This window comes from Mytilus edulis, chromosome 7 (genome assembly GCF_963676685.1).
Source record: "Mytilus edulis chromosome 7, xbMytEdul2.2, whole genome shotgun sequence".
Lineage (NCBI taxonomy): Eukaryota > Metazoa > Mollusca > Bivalvia > Mytilida > Mytilidae > Mytilus > Mytilus edulis.
This window is the reverse complement of record NC_092350.1, coordinates 4,889,352-4,907,402: the sequence shown is the minus strand read 5'-3', so window position 1 is coordinate 4,907,402 and position 18,051 is coordinate 4,889,352. Positions and strand designations below refer to the sequence as shown.

The window sequence follows — 18,051 nt, the reverse complement described above, 5'->3', positions numbered from 1 at the left end:
ACTGTCAATGATAAAATGCTATACTTTTTTTTAAGGTGATGATACTTTTTATTTGCATTTCCTTATATCATGTATATAGTCTCCTAGTGTTCTATCTAAAAAAAATATTCTGATGCAATACACATACAAGGATTTTGTCAAAGAACTTTCTGTCATACAGTGACTTGTTGTTTAACAAGTTGAATATTGATGATATCTTTTTAAACATTTTACATGATATTTCAAGAGTTAATCAACAATAATCAGAAGTATTTCAGTGGTGGTCTTTGGTTCATATTTTGCTTTCATGTATTAACTTGATAAAATAAGGCTCTTAGTTTTCTCTATTTGTCATGTCCAAACCCTTTCACAACACACTATATAGTTCATTTTTTTCATTGTTGGAGGACATATGGATACCTATAATAGCTCACTATCACATCATGTGAACTCTGGTGGATATTTTTCTCATTGGCAATTCAACCAAATGTCCTTACTTTTATAAGTCCTTTTAATTATATATCAAGAGTAATTGATCTCAAGAGTATAAATTGAGAATACTGTAATGTTTCCTTTTTACAGTTTTGAATGTATCCTTTTTCTTCAAACTTTCTTAGAACAAACATAATCTTCAATCTTCTTCAAAGTTCAAAATTTTATTTCCAAGGATTTATATTCACATTATAATTTCTCTACTTTCCAAGCCTATGAATGTCAAAATAAATGTCTTCTTTGTAAATTTAAACGTTCTATTTTTTGTAAAATTCCCAAGTTTGTGAGGTAGTCTTCTGTGTCCTGTACTCATGGTATTGGTTATTCTTCACCATGTTCACTGTGATGGTAACTGAAATAAAATATTCATAAAGAATATAAATCTAACTTCCATGAATTACATAAGCTAATTGTTATATGTTTGCAAATTCATTCTGTTAACATGGTTAATGCAAAATCATTAACTGGTCATTTTTTTTTTTGCTTATTTGAATGTCCAGTGGCAAATATTTTATGTTTTCTAAATAACAACGTTAACTTATCAAAACATAATATTGGCCAGTCTGACTAGGTAAGTTTGTAATGTAAATGCTATGATAGTCTGAATTTCTGACATCTCAAGTGTGTGTGTATGGAGCAGAAGGAGGCGAGCAGAGTAAGGCTTAATGCATGCATTGAATCAGAAAGTGAGAAAAATAAGCAACACTGTACATGTACAATTAAACTTGAAACAGTTTTAGGTAGATAACATAAAACTATTTAAATTAACTGCAATTCTACAGATGAACTTACTTTGATATCAGGTCTGTTTTGCAGGGCATTCACACCTACATGACATACATGTTCACCAGTAATATCAATCCTTGCCAATAATGTCCTTTCCTTTCATTTGGTAACAAGCTAAAATTGTATATATATATATAAATTAATCAAGAAGTCCAGACAAAAACTATATGTAGTATGAACCGATGCTCACTAATTTATACCTTTCCTATATACTTTTACTTTTAAGTAAATTGAAACAAAATGTAAGCTAACAACAGAAAGAAGATCAAGTTTAAGCTTATAAAAAAATCCTATATACATGTATGTGCAGATTTTAATAAAAGAACAACCTTTCAATGTACCTTGGCAATTGATAAACTTCAATTGAATCATAATTTCCTGTCAATATGCACATCTACATAGTATGTCCTTATTATCATGATTATCTACTAAGTTTCATGAAATTCTGTTGTGTGGTTTCAGAGGAGTTGCAATGACAAACTGTTGAAGTAGTAATAAAGCAAATAAGTTCAAAGGGGCATAACTCCTAGAAAAAAAATGAATTGTAATTTCCTGTTGATATGCACATCTACATAGTATGTCCTTATTATCTACAAAGTTTCATGAAATTCTGTTGTGTGGATTCAGGAGAGTTGCAATAACAAACTGTTGAAGTAGTACATTAAACTTAAAGCAAATAAGTTCAAAGGGGCTTAACTCCTAAAAAAAAAATTGAATCTTAATTTCCTGTCGATATGCACATCTACATTGTATGTCCTTATTATCTAAAAAGATTTCATGAAATTCTGTTGTGTGGTTTGAGAACAGTTGTGATGACAAGAAACAGGACTTGACGTCAGACAGACAGGTCAAAAACATTATACCCCCAAAACTTCGTTGAGTGGGACATAAAAATGCTGAATATCATGAAACTTAGTTAAATTGTTCATATTTTTTTGTTGTAAGCTCCCATTTGATTTTTATAAATTTAAGTTTGTCAGTTTCTGAGTTATAAGATTTTCTTCATACATGTCATAAGAAAAGGGGTGACTTTCAAGTTTTTGGAAATACATGTATCCTTAAAATTTCGTTAAACTTTGATGACCGATTTATAGCTATTAAGAAAACCTCCTTTTAGTTTTCTTTTTATAAATTTCTGATATACATGTGACATTGAGAAATTATTGTTTGTTTGCAGTCTGACAACAGATTAACCAATTATTGCGCAACAGCCCAGTGTATTGCACAACAGCAAGAAATCTTTAATTGAATATACATGTAGATTCAATTCTTGAATTCATATAAACTGCTACTTTTGCATAGGTAATGTTTCTGTATTTAAAATCTGTAGTACTGGACATTTACTTTTGATATTTAGTATAATAACTTTCTTTACTTAAAAATTATTGTAACATTTAGGTACGGTACATGTATAAGTCGTTCCCAAACCTAATTACAAACATTAATGTGTAAACTATGTAAAAGTTTCAGTCAATGAACCATGATGAGGGGGTGGGGCTATATAATCTCCATGGAAACAATACTTGCAAATGCCAATAAATTTGCATACCAAATATTATTGACTAAACATAAGCAGTTTATCTTAAACTGATCTAATCACAAACTAATACATGTAAACTAAGATAAGTTTCAAAGTCATTAGACTGTGACTGAGGGGGCGAGGCCAAATATTCTCCATGGAAATGAGATGTGCCAATGCTTATACAACTGAATACCAATTAACATTGCCCAACCACTAATGGTTCCCCTTGAACTGACCTAATCACAAACTAATACATGATAACTTAGAAAAAATTTCAAAGTCAATAGACCATGACTAAGGGGGCGGAGCCAAATTATCTCCATGGAAATGAGATATACCAATGCTTATACAACTGCATACCAAATATCATTGACTTACCACTTGTGGTTCCCCATAAACTGACCTAATCACAAACTAATACATGTATGAGCAAAAGTTTCGAAGTCAATAGACCATGACTGAGAAGGCAGGGCCAAATAATCTCCATGGAAATGAGATGTGCCAATGCTTATACAACTGCATACCAAATATGATTATCCTATCACATGTGGTTCACCATAAACTAGACCTAATCACAAACTAATACATTGTTGATGCCGTCGCCTCCGAAGCTACAGTACTACATATTTTTTGGTTCAGAAATAGTACATAGATGCAAAAGTAGCTGTGTAACCAATTTCAAGTTCTTTGACTACATTTATTCAGAAACATATAATATGTCAAATATTTATTTACAATCCAAATTAGGACCTGTATCAAGGAGTAAGAAACTTGTCAACATTTAAGTGAAGCACTAATTATAAGAATTTTTGCATACATGTAGCAATATAATATTTCCTACAGAAAGTAACCAAAAGTTAGTGTGCAATAAATTCTATTATTGCATAGCAATATAATATTTCCCACAGAAAATAACTAAAAGTTAGCGTGCAATAAATTCTATTATCATATACTTAGACTTAATAACATATGATTTTTACCGTATGATAATAGCATTAAATTAAAGTATTTTCTATATTTTTCGAATTGGTGCTTAGCGGGCTGATATGAAAAGTTTATCACATGCTTCGATTGTTATCACATGCCTTTCCGTAACGTTATCACATGGCATTCTGGTGATACTCAGCAAATTCCGGAAAATACACCTTAATGCTACGTTTTCAGTGAAAAACATTACAAAGTAGTGTACAAAACAATTATATGAATACTGGAAAGTATATTGTGTAAAATAATTAAATTAAATTAAAAAAAAATATTAAATAAATGCATTTTTTAAGTTTTTCTGAAACATAATTTAGAAAGTTACTTTAAAAAAAGTTGACTTTTCCAAACAATTTTCATCATGTATATTGTTGAATTATTTTTTTCTCCATTCGTCCATATTAAAATGTTGGTTTTTTTTTTCTCTCTGTTGAGGCATATGATAGAAAGATTTCTTATTGAATGTATCAAATTTTGGGTCCGACGTCCGTGAACTTTTTACTCTTTCAAGATCTTTTCGGGAACCACGTAGAAGGATCAATATATGAATCTGTTATTTTTCTCTACTGTTGAAGCATATGATAAAAAGACCATAACATGTCATTTTTCATATCGCATGTATTATCAGCCATGCGGCTCTTGGGCTGATATTGAACCTAGGGCTGATAATACATGCGATATGAAAAATGCCATGTAATAATCTGATAATATTGCACTACAATGACTAGTGCAAAAATCTTCAAAAAATCATGACGTTATCAATGACAAACTCTTAGTTTAAACCAATTTTTACTTTCAAATATTATATTGCTATACAATAAAAGGGTTATTGCATGAATATTGGGGTATATTGTCCCTCGTAGAACATATATTGCACTCGCAAGCTTATGCAATATAAAATTCAACTCGGGACAATATTCCCTAATATTCATGCAATAACCCTATAATATTGCACCAGTGCAATACATCTTCAAAATTATTGCATGAATATTGGGAAATATTGTCCCTTGTAGAACAAAAATTGCACTCGAAGCTCGTGCAATATAAATTTTACTCATGACAATATTCATGCAATATCCCTATATTATAACTACAATTGCACAATATTAATCACTTTACCATAATAAGTTATTATAAAAAAGAAGATGTGGTATGATTGCCAATGAGACAACTATCCACAAAAGACCAAAATGACACAGACATTAACAACTATAGGTCACTGTATGGCCTTCAACAATGAGCAAAGCCCATACCTATTGCTTGGTGTCAAGGTAATTAAGAATCTCAAATTTGATAAAAATAATTAAGCACGTATTCTTCATTTTGTGGTTTAAAGTTTCTTTAGACAAGTAAGATGCTGAAAGAATATAATATACAGATATAAACAATACCAAATATTCACATTATTTTTTCAAAATGGTCTCAAAGCTTCAAATTTGCAATTTCTTTAATGAAAAATGCACCAAAAAAAAATAATACCTGTAACACTTCGGTTTTGTACATTTCATGAGCAGGAGATTATCATGATTATATAATTTAGTCAAATACAAACTTATAACTCCATAAAAGTATCGTGCTTAAGCCTTCACATAAATTTCAAGAAAATCAACCAAAAACTGACCAAAAAAGGACTCATTTTTGTGGAGTTATCTCCCCTTCCAATGTTAATTTCCAAAGGAAATATAAAATGCCACTTTTGAGTTTTCCTCAAGTTAGATTTTATGGGACTTTTTTCTGTGTATATAAAGGGCATAACGCTATAGATTAGAACTAAAACATTTTCTGTTTTAATTAGTTTGAGGTTAACCGTTTCCTCCATAATGACGCTTTTTGACCCCACCCCTTTACTCCATAATGACGCCTTTTGACGCCTGTGTAGTACCTCAGTTGAAACGCATCGACTACAAAATGTCTGCATATTAAAAAAGACTTTAAAAAAATTGTATCCAATATGAAAAGGATATTCAGGAGAATATCTGACTTGAATTTCATTGATGAAATGTTCGTTTTTACAATGCATTAATACTTTAAACCTGATGATTTTTTTTTTATTGAAAAAATCCTATGCGAATCAAGTTTGTAAAAAAAAATTCCATGGAGGAAAGGGTTAAATCTTAGTTAAATTGTTTATGGTTTTGTAAAAAAAATAATTTGTCACTTCTAATTGTTAACATGGATAATTTTCAAACTTGCCCACAACAAGAATCAAAACTTGGAACTCTATGACCTCAAATTTTAAAATAAATCTTGGAAACTACATGTCCATGATTTACCGAGTTTGACAAGAGAGCAAAATTATCAAATAAACTAGGCATCATTTTAATATAAACATACCTCTCATCACCAAATTATTCATTGACTACTGCTCCTCTGTGCTCATATGCACATAAATCAATATAATGACAATCTATGAATCCACTATATAATCTAGACAGCAATGACCCAAATGAATTCTGTTCTGTTGCTTATCTTCTCCTACTTCTCAAAGTACTTGTACTTGTACATTCTTTGAAAATGCTAAAAGAAATAATGTTTAATGAAATAAAGTTATAATATCTGCCAAAATTGCATTTAATATTTGATCTTGCAAAATTGGCTTAGTTTTGATCTTTTAAACTAGACCAACAAACTTTCCCTGAAAAAAAAAGGATAGCTCTTCTTAACCTGGTAAACATTTTAACTTCAGGTCAAATTTGCTCTGAATGCTTTAGTTTCTGCTTTCAGAGATACATGTATAAGCCAAAAACTGCATTTTACCCCTATGTTCTATTTTTAGTCATGTTGGCATGTTAGTTAGCAAGAGACACATATTTCTAACTAAATAAGTGTAATTTAGTGGTTCAATTTGTCTTATCTTGCTGTTTATCATATTTTTTTTGTTCTGTTTTTTATATTTTACATTGTATAAATCAGTCTCTTAGTTTTCTTGTTTGAATTGATTTACAAATTTGTGATTCTCATATAGGGTCCTTAAAAACTGAATATGCAGTATTGGCTTTGCTCATAGTCATTGTTGAAGGATGTAAAGTGACCTATTGTTGTACATGTTAACAGTTAACTTCGATGTCACTTGATTTCTGGTGGAGAGTTTTCTTTTCTTGTTAAGGGTGCAATCAAAAGTTGCAGGCTTGACAAAAACCTGAAATCAGGTCATGTGCACACCCCTGAAGACATGATACCTGCACATTTTTCATAATCAAAGTTGTATGAATTTCATAGATTTTTACCTGGTCTTTCAAAAAATTCATGCTTCAGGGTACTTTCGCCTGCTCCATAAAGAGCTACAGTGTCTGCAAATAAGTTTTCAATTTTCACTGTTTACAGTGTTGTCTCCCCTCAAAACATGTATATTTAATCTAATTTTTTTAATTATTTTAATCATTCAACCTGCTTTAATTGAAGTTAATTAATATATCTTTACAACCAAATACAAAAAACATGATACTTTTTCACCAATTATGTTGATAAAAAGGGACTTCCCTCCATGTTTATTTTTAGTTGGGGAATAACCCCTAGTTTTTATACGAAACTGTTTATAGCAACCTAAACAATATTTTATTTTGAAAATAAGGGAGCTACCATTTGATTTTTATGGGGGGGGCTAGGATGAAATTTGAAAAAATTAGGCAGGACAGGAGTTTTGAGTGTAAAAAAAAGGCAGGATGAGACACTTTGCAAAAAAAATACAGGATGACAATTTAGGTAAAAAAAAGTCGGAATAAACTAATAACATGAATAAAAAAAAGGCAGGACCGAATAGAGTGAAAAATAAAAAGGCAGGACAGAAATTACAACTGAAAAAAAATGCAGGACAAAATTTTTCATCCTAGCCCCCCCCCCCCCCCCCCCCTAAAAATCAAATGGTAGCTCCCTAATTATGTAATTTAAACATTATTATCATAATTACAATATGACAGATTTATAAGTGGAAAAAAGTGAATTTACACTTTTAAAAATTCCTCTATTTTCTCATTCACTATCACCATGATCACCACATTTTTTGTATTTTTATATTAACATTACGTACATGTAAAGCAGACCTTTCACCTTCTCAAGGAGTGCACTTCCCATGTACAAGAGGAGGCCCAAACAGCTTGATTTTGAGTAAGCTAAAAAAAAGTTCAAATAGATTATGATACACTAAATAAATACATAAATTACATGTACATAATAATTTAATAATCTATACTATTAAACGAGAAGACCTTATTTTGGGTGTCGCTTCTCTTCTTTCCACAATAAAGTAATCATCATGCCTCTGTGTCCTATAGGTACAGTGCATAGTCGCATTTGTCATCCATTTTTATGATTATTCAGATTGAGTTATTTTGGGAGAAAAACAAGAAAAAACGCATCCGGATATTGATTCCGTCATTGGGCGAAATTTTAAGTCATATTAGACTTCCGGTTTGAGTTTTTCTGTATTCTTTGACCATACATATAAAGTGTATTTTCTATCTGCTATCTTTTTCAAGTTTACTATCCACAGCGGTCACAGAGTAAACTTAAAAGAGAGAGAGTCTATATAATATAGAAATGACCGCCGTGGATCGATTAGTAACCTGAAAATTGAAAGTAAAAAGCGAATACACTTTATTTATAGTAATGAATGTTCAGCGCTAAAAGTATGCATGTGTTATTTATGTAAATAGAAATTAAAAAAAATGGGAATTTTTGAAAAATAAAGGAGAAGCAGGGCTAGGAAAACAATTGTCCTGTCCAAAAGTCAATGACTGTTGATACCTTTTCTGAAATTCTCCATCAATTAAATCTTTAACAAAAAATTATTATAACAAAAAAAAAGAAGGTGTGGTATGATTGCCAATGAGACAACTTTCCACAAGAGACCAAAAAGACACAGAAATTAACAACTATAGGTCACCGTACGGCCTTCAACAATGAGCAAAGCCCATACCGCAAAGTCAGCTATAAAAGGCCCCGAAATGCAATGTAAAACAATTCAAACGAGAAAACTAACGGCCTTATTTATGTACAAAAAACACGAACAAAAAGAATATGTAAGACATAAACAAACGACAACCACTGAATCACAAGCTCCTGACTTGAATGTTCTTAATATACTAAATGTATGATCATATTGAAATTAATAGAAAACAAAAAAATGGGAATTTGGGAAAAAAAGGAGAGATAAAAAAAAACATTTTCCTGTCCCCAAGTATACCTATGACTTTTGATACTTTTCCTGAAATTCTTCAGTCATTTTTGCAAAATTCTTCCTACAACACTTTACGTACTTTCAACCACGCTCTGATTGCCCGCGATTTCGCGGGTGTGTTCTAGTAAATATGAATCCACAATCATCATGATCATGGTTTCAGAAATGACACATCAATTTAAATCAATAGATATCATACATCTGCATTGGCTAGAGGTACATGTATAGGGGGAGGGTTAAGATCTCATAAACATGTTTAACCCCGCTTGAATTTTGCGCCTGTCCCAAGTCAGGAGCCTCTGGCCTTTGTTAGTCTTGTACTATTTTTAATTTTAGTTTCTTGTGTACAATTTGGAGTTTAGCATGTTTAGTATGGCGTTCATTATCACTGAACTAGTATATATATTTGTTTAGGGGCCAGCTGATGGACGCCTCCGGAATTTCTTGCTGCATTGAAGACATGTTGGTGACCTTCTGCTGTTGTCTGCTTTATGGTCGGGTTGTTGTCTCTTTGACACATTCCCCATTTCCATTATCAATTTTATGTATATTAAATTTTTATATCAGTGTTTTCTAATTTCTGGGTAGTCTAGTAGTCCAAATTATTATGACGTCTTGAAAGGCTATTATAATATTATTTTTTGGACGCTTTACTCTAATGTACAGTAAGGCGTACAGTAAGGCGTCAAATAAAAAAAATGTAATAGCCTTTCAAGAAGTCATAATTATTTGAACTAGGTAGTCTAGATAAGTACAAATTTATGTAAATAAGGGCAAATTTGCAGACTTTTATTTTTTATATAAATTAAATATTAATTATATTCATTTGGGCAAGGCCATTCTTTGCAGGAGTATATTTTACAGATTTTAACCATTTTTATATAAAGTAGGGCAATTTTTTTTTTAAAGCAGGACGAGTTGGTAAGGAAGCCACCACTTGACTTTTATGGGGTGGGGGCTACGATAAAAATGTTATCCTGCATTTTTTTTAAAAAGTTGACAGAACTCCATTTCCGCATATTTTTCAAATAACATCCAAGCACTTGTCTCAGAAAAAAAAATCCTATATATATGTATTAAATATGTATTATATTAAGGTATATAGGGAATTTTTTTTCTGAGACAAGTGCCTGTGACATGGTGACCCCCCACCTCCAATAAAACTCACATGGTAGCTCCCTTAACAAGAGTGGGACATTTTTAGAAAGGGAGACGTGTTGTTAAAAAAGTAGGCCGTTTTGGCAGTGGGTCGAGTTGACTTGCGTCCGTTCTTGCCAATCTTCTGATCTTTGCAATGTTTGTCAGACTTATTTTCGGGTTTGCATGCGATGAAATTTATAAATTCAAATGTTTTTTCGTGAAAAGTATACCACTAGCATCTTCTTAAATATTTGCATGATAATATTTACCTTTCGGTGCGCTTTCCAAGTACAAAATAGCGGGTATGTAAATAATCCATCAAAAAGACACACAACTTTCTTGTTTAAAACCCGGTTTCTTCAAGTTAATCGACAAGCAAACCATTTCAATTTATCTGTTTATAATAACTTGTTGATCCAACAGTTTTGAAAAACCAGAGGTCCTCGTATTATCTATCAGACTAGTATACATCTTTCCATTCTTTTTAACTGTAAAACATGAATTCAGCCAGCAGCCGACGAGCGTCCATGGATGGAGTTGCGTCATAGTGTAAAAAACGGCAACGGTGATTTTTCCGGGTTTTCGTATTCCATTTGTCAAGCTTTCGAGAATACACTTTACGATCATTTACGTATATGATTGAGAGTTAGTCCGGAACCCGGTCTGGAATCAAGAATGGGGATTTAAGTATTGAAAATAAATACAAAAAAGTTCAGAAGTGGTACACTGAGTATTTTAAAATAGGCCTCTGTTATAAACAAGGATTTGTCTACAAATCAGTCACAGCCGCTTTATATAAAACTATGAAGAAATGAATCGGAGACATAGGCCTACATGACATTATCATACATCAGTGGCGGATCCAGGGGGGTTGGACCCCCCTTTTTGGGACGATCAATGTATTTGCAGGGGGACATAGTTAGAACCCCCCCCTACCCCCCCCCCCCCTTTTTGTAGCCGTCCCGCCGGCTAGACCACACGACCACCTGGGCCTCACAATGAATAAAGTTTTCGGTGGCCGTGTGTTACCTTTCCTCGTCAGTTTTATATACTTTTAATCTAGCGTCGTACTACATTACATGATATATAAGCCATGGAGATGTTATTGTTCAGTACAAATTAATGCAAGATACAGTCACAGAAATTATTATATGTATAAGAACGTCTAAGTTAGATTTATCCATCGGATCACCAACAATGATGGTGATACATGGCTGTGTATATATATATAGTACAATCTTTATGAATTTGGTATGATATATATGTCTGTATGTTTGTCATGATGTTGGTGTATAACCAATGTGTATTGTCTTGGTATCAATCCTATGATTTTGGATTTCAAACCAATCAAAATTACTGACTTACTTACTATACACATCCTAGCTTAAATCAGAGAAGAATTAAAGTCTTGGACACTTATTATGGGCGGGGGAGGAAGGGGGGGGGGGGTCACTTATGTATTCATTGAAGTGCAATCAAAATTTTACCAATCGGACAGACCTTCAGTTAAAAATTCGTGTCAAGCTCTTTTGTAATCATGATTATTAGGAAACATCTTATAAGTTTTCCTACTGTCTCCTTGATTTACTCGATACAATTAAGATTCTAATAATAGCCAGTGCTACATTATCAGCCTGATAGATCCTTGAAATGGCTAAATTTTGGACTTGACAATATATTTTGTTTTATAATTCTCCTCCTATATTCAACGTTAAGCTCACAAGATCTTGTGGACGACATCAAAAGTTCAATGTGGAATAAACAAAACTTAATTAACATAGTTTTTTCACTGCCCCCCCCCCCCCCCCCCCTCCCCCACCTTCTTTACTTAATTTTGGAAAAAAATGATTGAATATACATGTAAAATTGATGTGAGATAAGCAAAACTTGCAGCAATGTTTACCCATCCACCACACCCCTAAACTATTTGATTTAATTTTTTTTATCCTACATTGATCTTTTAATGTCGTCAGTGTGTCACTTATGTTATCATGTTTGTCAATATGTCGAATCAAGTCAAAATTGTACTTACTAAATTTGCAATTGAGATGTAGGTTGCCAAATTTTGAGATGCCACGGGAAGTTCCGAACTGTTCGCTAGTACATGGCATGACTAGTGGGGCCTGTTTTTTTAACAGTCAGTGCCCCCCCCCCCCATCCCTTTATACAAATTTCCGGATCAGTCAGTTTATGTTTAATGGTAAGTTTAAAGGGACTTTAAATATTGATATTTTTATCTTTTATTCTCTGTCTTATCTCGTTTGATTGTATTTTTTGTTATAAATTAATGTAATTGGTATCCTCTTTCCAATTTCATCGTTAACAATAGACCTACAGCAAAAGGCCCTGTACTTTAATGATAATATCTTTAATTTTCTGTCTTGCTTAAAAATACTTTAAATAGTACCCCTTTCTTCCCATAGTCCCACAATAAAATAGAAGCTTAGCAGGTAATTTGCTCTTATTCCACACCAAAGGAGGATAAATGTATGATAACATTTTAATGTTACCGGCATTATTCTACATACATTGATTCTGAGACTACTTTAACATATACATTCTAAGGGCTTTAATATATTAAAGGGCGGGTACAAAATGTATAAGGGACGAAGGAACACCATGTGACTATTGCATTGGTTGTTGTGATTAAAACATGATAAGAGTGTTTCCTTCCCCCTGCATCTTATGATCCTCATTGAACAGTAGAAACTACTTCAGACATTAAACAATCTGAAACTTTTCAGGTACTTTCTATATGCTCATGTGCAATTTCTTGTTAGCAATAGTTTTGTACTTGGACAGATAATCAGAATGATCAACAATCAAGTATATTAGACAACAGTCCGGTCTATTGCCATTGGTGAAACCTGGTATGAGGTAATTTTAATTCAGCCTTGTACAATATATACATAGACTACAGTCATTTTTGCTCAAGCATTGCAAATAATGTTAAATGTTAGATGTTTTATATTGTTTTAACTGCTTTTATGGCAATTATTTAACCATCCATCATTAGCATGATTAGTTGGTTGTTTGAAAGACACCCAGCAGGGGCAGATCCAGCCATTTTAAAAACAGGGGGGGGGGGGTCCAACTATATGTCCCAATTCATATGCATTGATCGGCCAAAAAAAAGGGGGGGTTCCAACCCCCGGACCCCTTGGATCTGCCACTGCCAAGCACTCTTTGTATTTATAATTCAACTTAATTGTAATTACAACCTTTAGAAAAAAATATAGAAAGATTTTTTTCAATTTCTTTTTTTTGTAATTAGGTCAAATAAAATAATATCTGTGTTCATGCTATTCAGCTATTACATCTTTGAAAAAATAGGATAGGTAGGGATTTTTTTTTATTTTACATTTTACATATTTTTCATTGACTCTTTGGGCTGATGGGAGAGAAATTCTGACATTAACAGTGCTTATTGATAATTGGTACGCTATTTCTAGGCTTAAAATATAGGGTAGTTGCGAATGGATGTTCATAATGAACAAAAGTTAATTATTTTAATAATAAAAAATTATATTAGTACATGTACATGTATGTCATGTATGTACTCATATTATGCAAATATTTAAAGTTATAGCCTTGAAGCAGAGATTCACTATACATATGTATGTCTGGCATGCAGAATGTTGAAAGCAAGTTAAGAATTTTACTTTATACATGTATAAGCAGTCGTGCGTATATCATGCATGGTACTTTTACATCTTTGAATATGATACAGCCGTAATACGGATGTTGTAGAAACGTCCGTAATACGTATGTTTACGATACGTCCGTGAAACGGACAATCCGTTTTACGTCAGTTTTTACACGTACGTTTTACGGATGTATTTTTACAGACGTTTTACGGACGTAACCGTTTCATCCGTAATACATCCGTATTACGGATGTTTTACGGACGTTTATTACCACGGCCGTGAAACGTCCGTAGCTATTTTACCTGTGTAGGGGCCCCTGTATTTTAACAGTCTCATTTGACCAGGGAAAATATCAAATGAGTTTATACAATAGTTTTACATACATAATTATATTTTAATAACCAATACAATTGATTTTCACACCTGATAAGCATCACTGTATAAAATCACTATCGTATATCCGGTTCACTGAACAAACATGTGTTGATTTAAACTGGAAATACTTTAAAATTTGATTGCGAAAATAAGTTATAGTTTGACTTGAAGAATTTTGATATGATTGAACATAATTTGAAAGTATTCTTTAATATATATTTATGGATTATAAAAAAAGGATAAAGCACATGTGGTGAGTACAAATGTATTACGAAGCATAATATATGTGGTTTACTAATGTAACTAATATGCACAGACATAGATTTAAATAATAATTACAATACAAAATATTGTTTTTTCTTTCTGTTATAATAACATATTGTTCACTACTTTATACACAAGATACAATAAGATAAGTATATATGGAATCGAACACACCTTTCGTTTAGAGCAGTAGAACTAAGTACATCTTCCTAAATTTTTTCGATAAAGAGTTTAATTTTCGTTTTGCATATATACTTTATATCCGAGCGTAGCAGAAGAAATTTTAATTCGTTTTTCATGTGCAGTTTTAGCAAAGCCTGTATACTGTACATTCAGTTTAATTTTATCGAATTTTCATTTATTACGTATTTTCCAAATAGCCCATTTGAAATAATTTATTATTGCATTAACAATGGAATTATTCGAATTCTCTGTACAAGTTCCTAATAAAATATTTTTTTCAACGAGAACCTCGTCGCTTATAAGGTTACAAAGTTGTAAATTTCTAACAACCGTTTCTATCAATGGTTTAACATTGATACATTGATAAAATAAATGCTCAAGAGTTTCAATATTATTAATTTCATCACATAAGTGACATTTTCCATTTGACATGTGCATTATTTTCAGTCTGTTTTCTGTATATATAATCCTGTGTATACATTTCCATTGAAATTCTTTAACTTTTCTATTAATATTCATTTTACTTAGATTTAGCCAAATTTTTTCCCAATTTATATACTCGCTATACAAATTTTCCCATTTTGTTTGACACTTAGGGGTCTCAGTTATGCTAATGTTTAATTGAACATATTTTAATGTCAAATCCTTGATTTTAATAATTTTATTGTCTGGATTTAAAAATTCAAGGTTTTAAGACATTTTTATTTTGTTGCTTTTTAAAGCAGGTTGATCATTGTTATTTTTAAAAATTTGCATGAATGTTTGTGGTATGGAACTTTTAATTCGTGAATATTCCGAAATACAATTACGTTTATCTATTAATTGTCTATATACTTCATTGCACGATTTAAAATCTTTAGTATTATCGTCCCATATATCACCAATAGTTTTGATCTGACTTTTTGAAAAGGAAGAATAAAATAAAGATTTGCCCTGAAATAAAATATTTGAGTTTCCAAATAATCGCTGTTTCTTTACTTCCATTTCGTTAAATATACCCTGTGTGATCTTAGTCAATTTTGACCACGATTGTAAAGCGCTTTTGTAATAATGTGGTAGTTTTTTTTATCTCAAGACCTGAAAGGTCAGAACATTTACACAGAAAAAGTTCATCCTCAAATTTCTTATCACATTTTTTAACCAAAATTTACCTATTGCATTCCAACTAGATAATGGCTTATGTAATATCGAATATAAAGATTTGATATATTTACTTTCTATCCAACTATCTAAATTTACCATCCCCATGCCCCTCTTTTTAACATCTAAACAACAAACCTTCCGGTCTACTTGATTCACTTTCCCATCCCAAATAAAATTCCATATTATCTTATTCAATTCTTTTTTGTTTTTTTTTCGGGTATACCTCTTATTTCTAACTCATATCCACACACTGATATAATTAAATTTTTTAATAATAAGGACTTTTCCAGAGTAAGTCAATTTTCGACTTTTCCAGACGTGTACACAATTTTGTACTTTTTCTAATATTGATTTCCAAATTTTGTCATTGTCAATGTTATAACCATGGTGAATACCTAGTGTTTTTATGTTATCTGTTGTCCAGCTTATCTTTTCAAAAGTAGGTCGTCTGCGTTTATTTGCGCCAATATTTATTCCCTTAGTCTTTTCGTAATTAATTTTAGAACCCGATGACTTGTCTAATATTTCAAAAGATTTTTTTACAGAACTTTCATTTTCATTAAATAATTGCGTGTCGTCTGCAAACATATTTAATTTGGTTTCTATTCGCTCCCCATTTTCTTCCCCAGGCAATATAATGCCTTGAATTTCCTTTTTCTGCCCTTATTGCACAGGCCAAGGGCTCTGCCTGTAATATATATAAAAAGGGGGCTATAGGACACCCCTGCCTGGCTGATCTAGAAATTGAAAAATATTTTGAGACGTAGCCATTTGTTTTAATACACGTCTTAGCACTTTTTAATAGCATTTGAACCCAACCACGAAAATTGTCCCCCAAATTAAATTCCTTCATAACGAAATCTAGCCATCCCCAGTCCATCCTATCAAAGGCCTTTTGTTGGTCTAAAAAGACAATAATACCCTCTTCATCTTCAACATCAATATATTTTATGATATCCTGTATCATTCTATTCGCCTCCGTTATATGTCTTTTACAAACCCTTTTTGGTCGGGATGTATAAGCTTAGGAAGGACTATTTTTAATCTTTCTGCTAGTATTTTAGCTATAATTTTATAATCGCAATTCAGTAGAGTAAGAGGGCGCCAGTTTCGTATATTTTCCCGTTCCCCGCCCTTAAATAATAATGTTAAAACTCCTTTATATTGCGAGTCCGACAATGTTTTGTCATTAAATATTTCTTGCAATAACGTACAAAATTCTTCTTGTATGATATTCCAAAATAATACATAAAATTCAGATATGATCCCGTCCTCCCCTGGGGATTTATTTGTTTTTATAATTTTTAGAACTTTCATTATTTCCTCCGCAGTAATATCGCGGTCAAGTAATTTTTAGTCGTCATCGTTTAGTTTATTTTCGATGTGACTGGTTAAATCTTTAGCACTTTCCAAATTCCATCCCTCGGAGCTAAATAAATTTGAGTAGAATTTAACTTGTTCATTTAGTATTTCGTCTATATTGTATTTAAAATGTCCATTATCTGTTTTAATTCGACTCCATAATTTATTTTTTTCGTTTTGCTTTTCGAGGTTGAAGAAGTAGCTCGACGATTTTTCCCCTTCTTCTGCCCATTTTACACGCGCCTTTATTTTTAGACGCCTCAGATTTGTTCTCATAGTAATTTTTAATTAGTAATTCTATTTCTGATATCTTATTTTCAATCTCCCCAGAAGTAGTACTATTTAATTTGAGCTTTTCTAATTTCTTTTCAAGGTTGATAATATAACTTTTTTGAGAATTTTTGTTTAATATTTTACTTACTTCCATTGTTAACTTTTTTATTTGTGATTTTGTTACATCCCACCAATCTTGAATTTTTTCGAACCTACTTTTTTCAATTTTCCAGGTTTCCCACCAAATTTTAAAAGCATTATTAAATTCTTCACTTTTTATAGTATTTATATGCATTATCAATATACCCGGACCTCTTCGTATTTCATCAAGTTTTAATTTTAATTTATTTAAAATGATTCCAGTAAGACATTAACTCGATGCAAAAGTGTATTGTATTGCAGTGTAGTCCGACTACTGAGTATTCCAACCTCATGTTTTAACCGACACATTTTCCTATTCTTAAAATATGCATTTGCAGAAAAAACCTGAATATTCCGACACCCTGCTTAATCAGATATTTTATTCTGGTCCCCCAATGTGTCGGATAAAAAAGGTTACAATGAAGTACCAGCTGCTAATTGCATCAATTATAACGTTGTGTACCTGTTTAATGAAAATAATTTTTGAAATATGTTAAACTGAGATAATAAAATTTAGAAAATTGATAAGGACTGTACAAATCACACGGATTTCAAGTAAGAAAAGAATATACGATTCGCATCATGTT

The 18,051-nt window shown here is 31.8% G+C and overlaps 1 long non-coding RNA gene across 1 annotated transcript; it reads right to left on the bottom strand.

Annotated features, from left to right (window-relative positions):
• Positions 1-229: 229 nt before the first annotated feature.
• On the bottom strand, positions 230-10,833 carry LOC139529775 (uncharacterized). Its single transcript, XR_011665889.1, has 5 exons — positions 10,346-10,833; positions 7,788-7,869; positions 6,095-6,277; positions 1,264-1,371; positions 230-823 (listed from the first exon to the last, which is right to left on the bottom strand). It is a non-coding gene; the product is annotated as an uncharacterized lncRNA (long non-coding RNA).
• Positions 10,834-18,051: the final 7,218 nt, after the last annotated feature.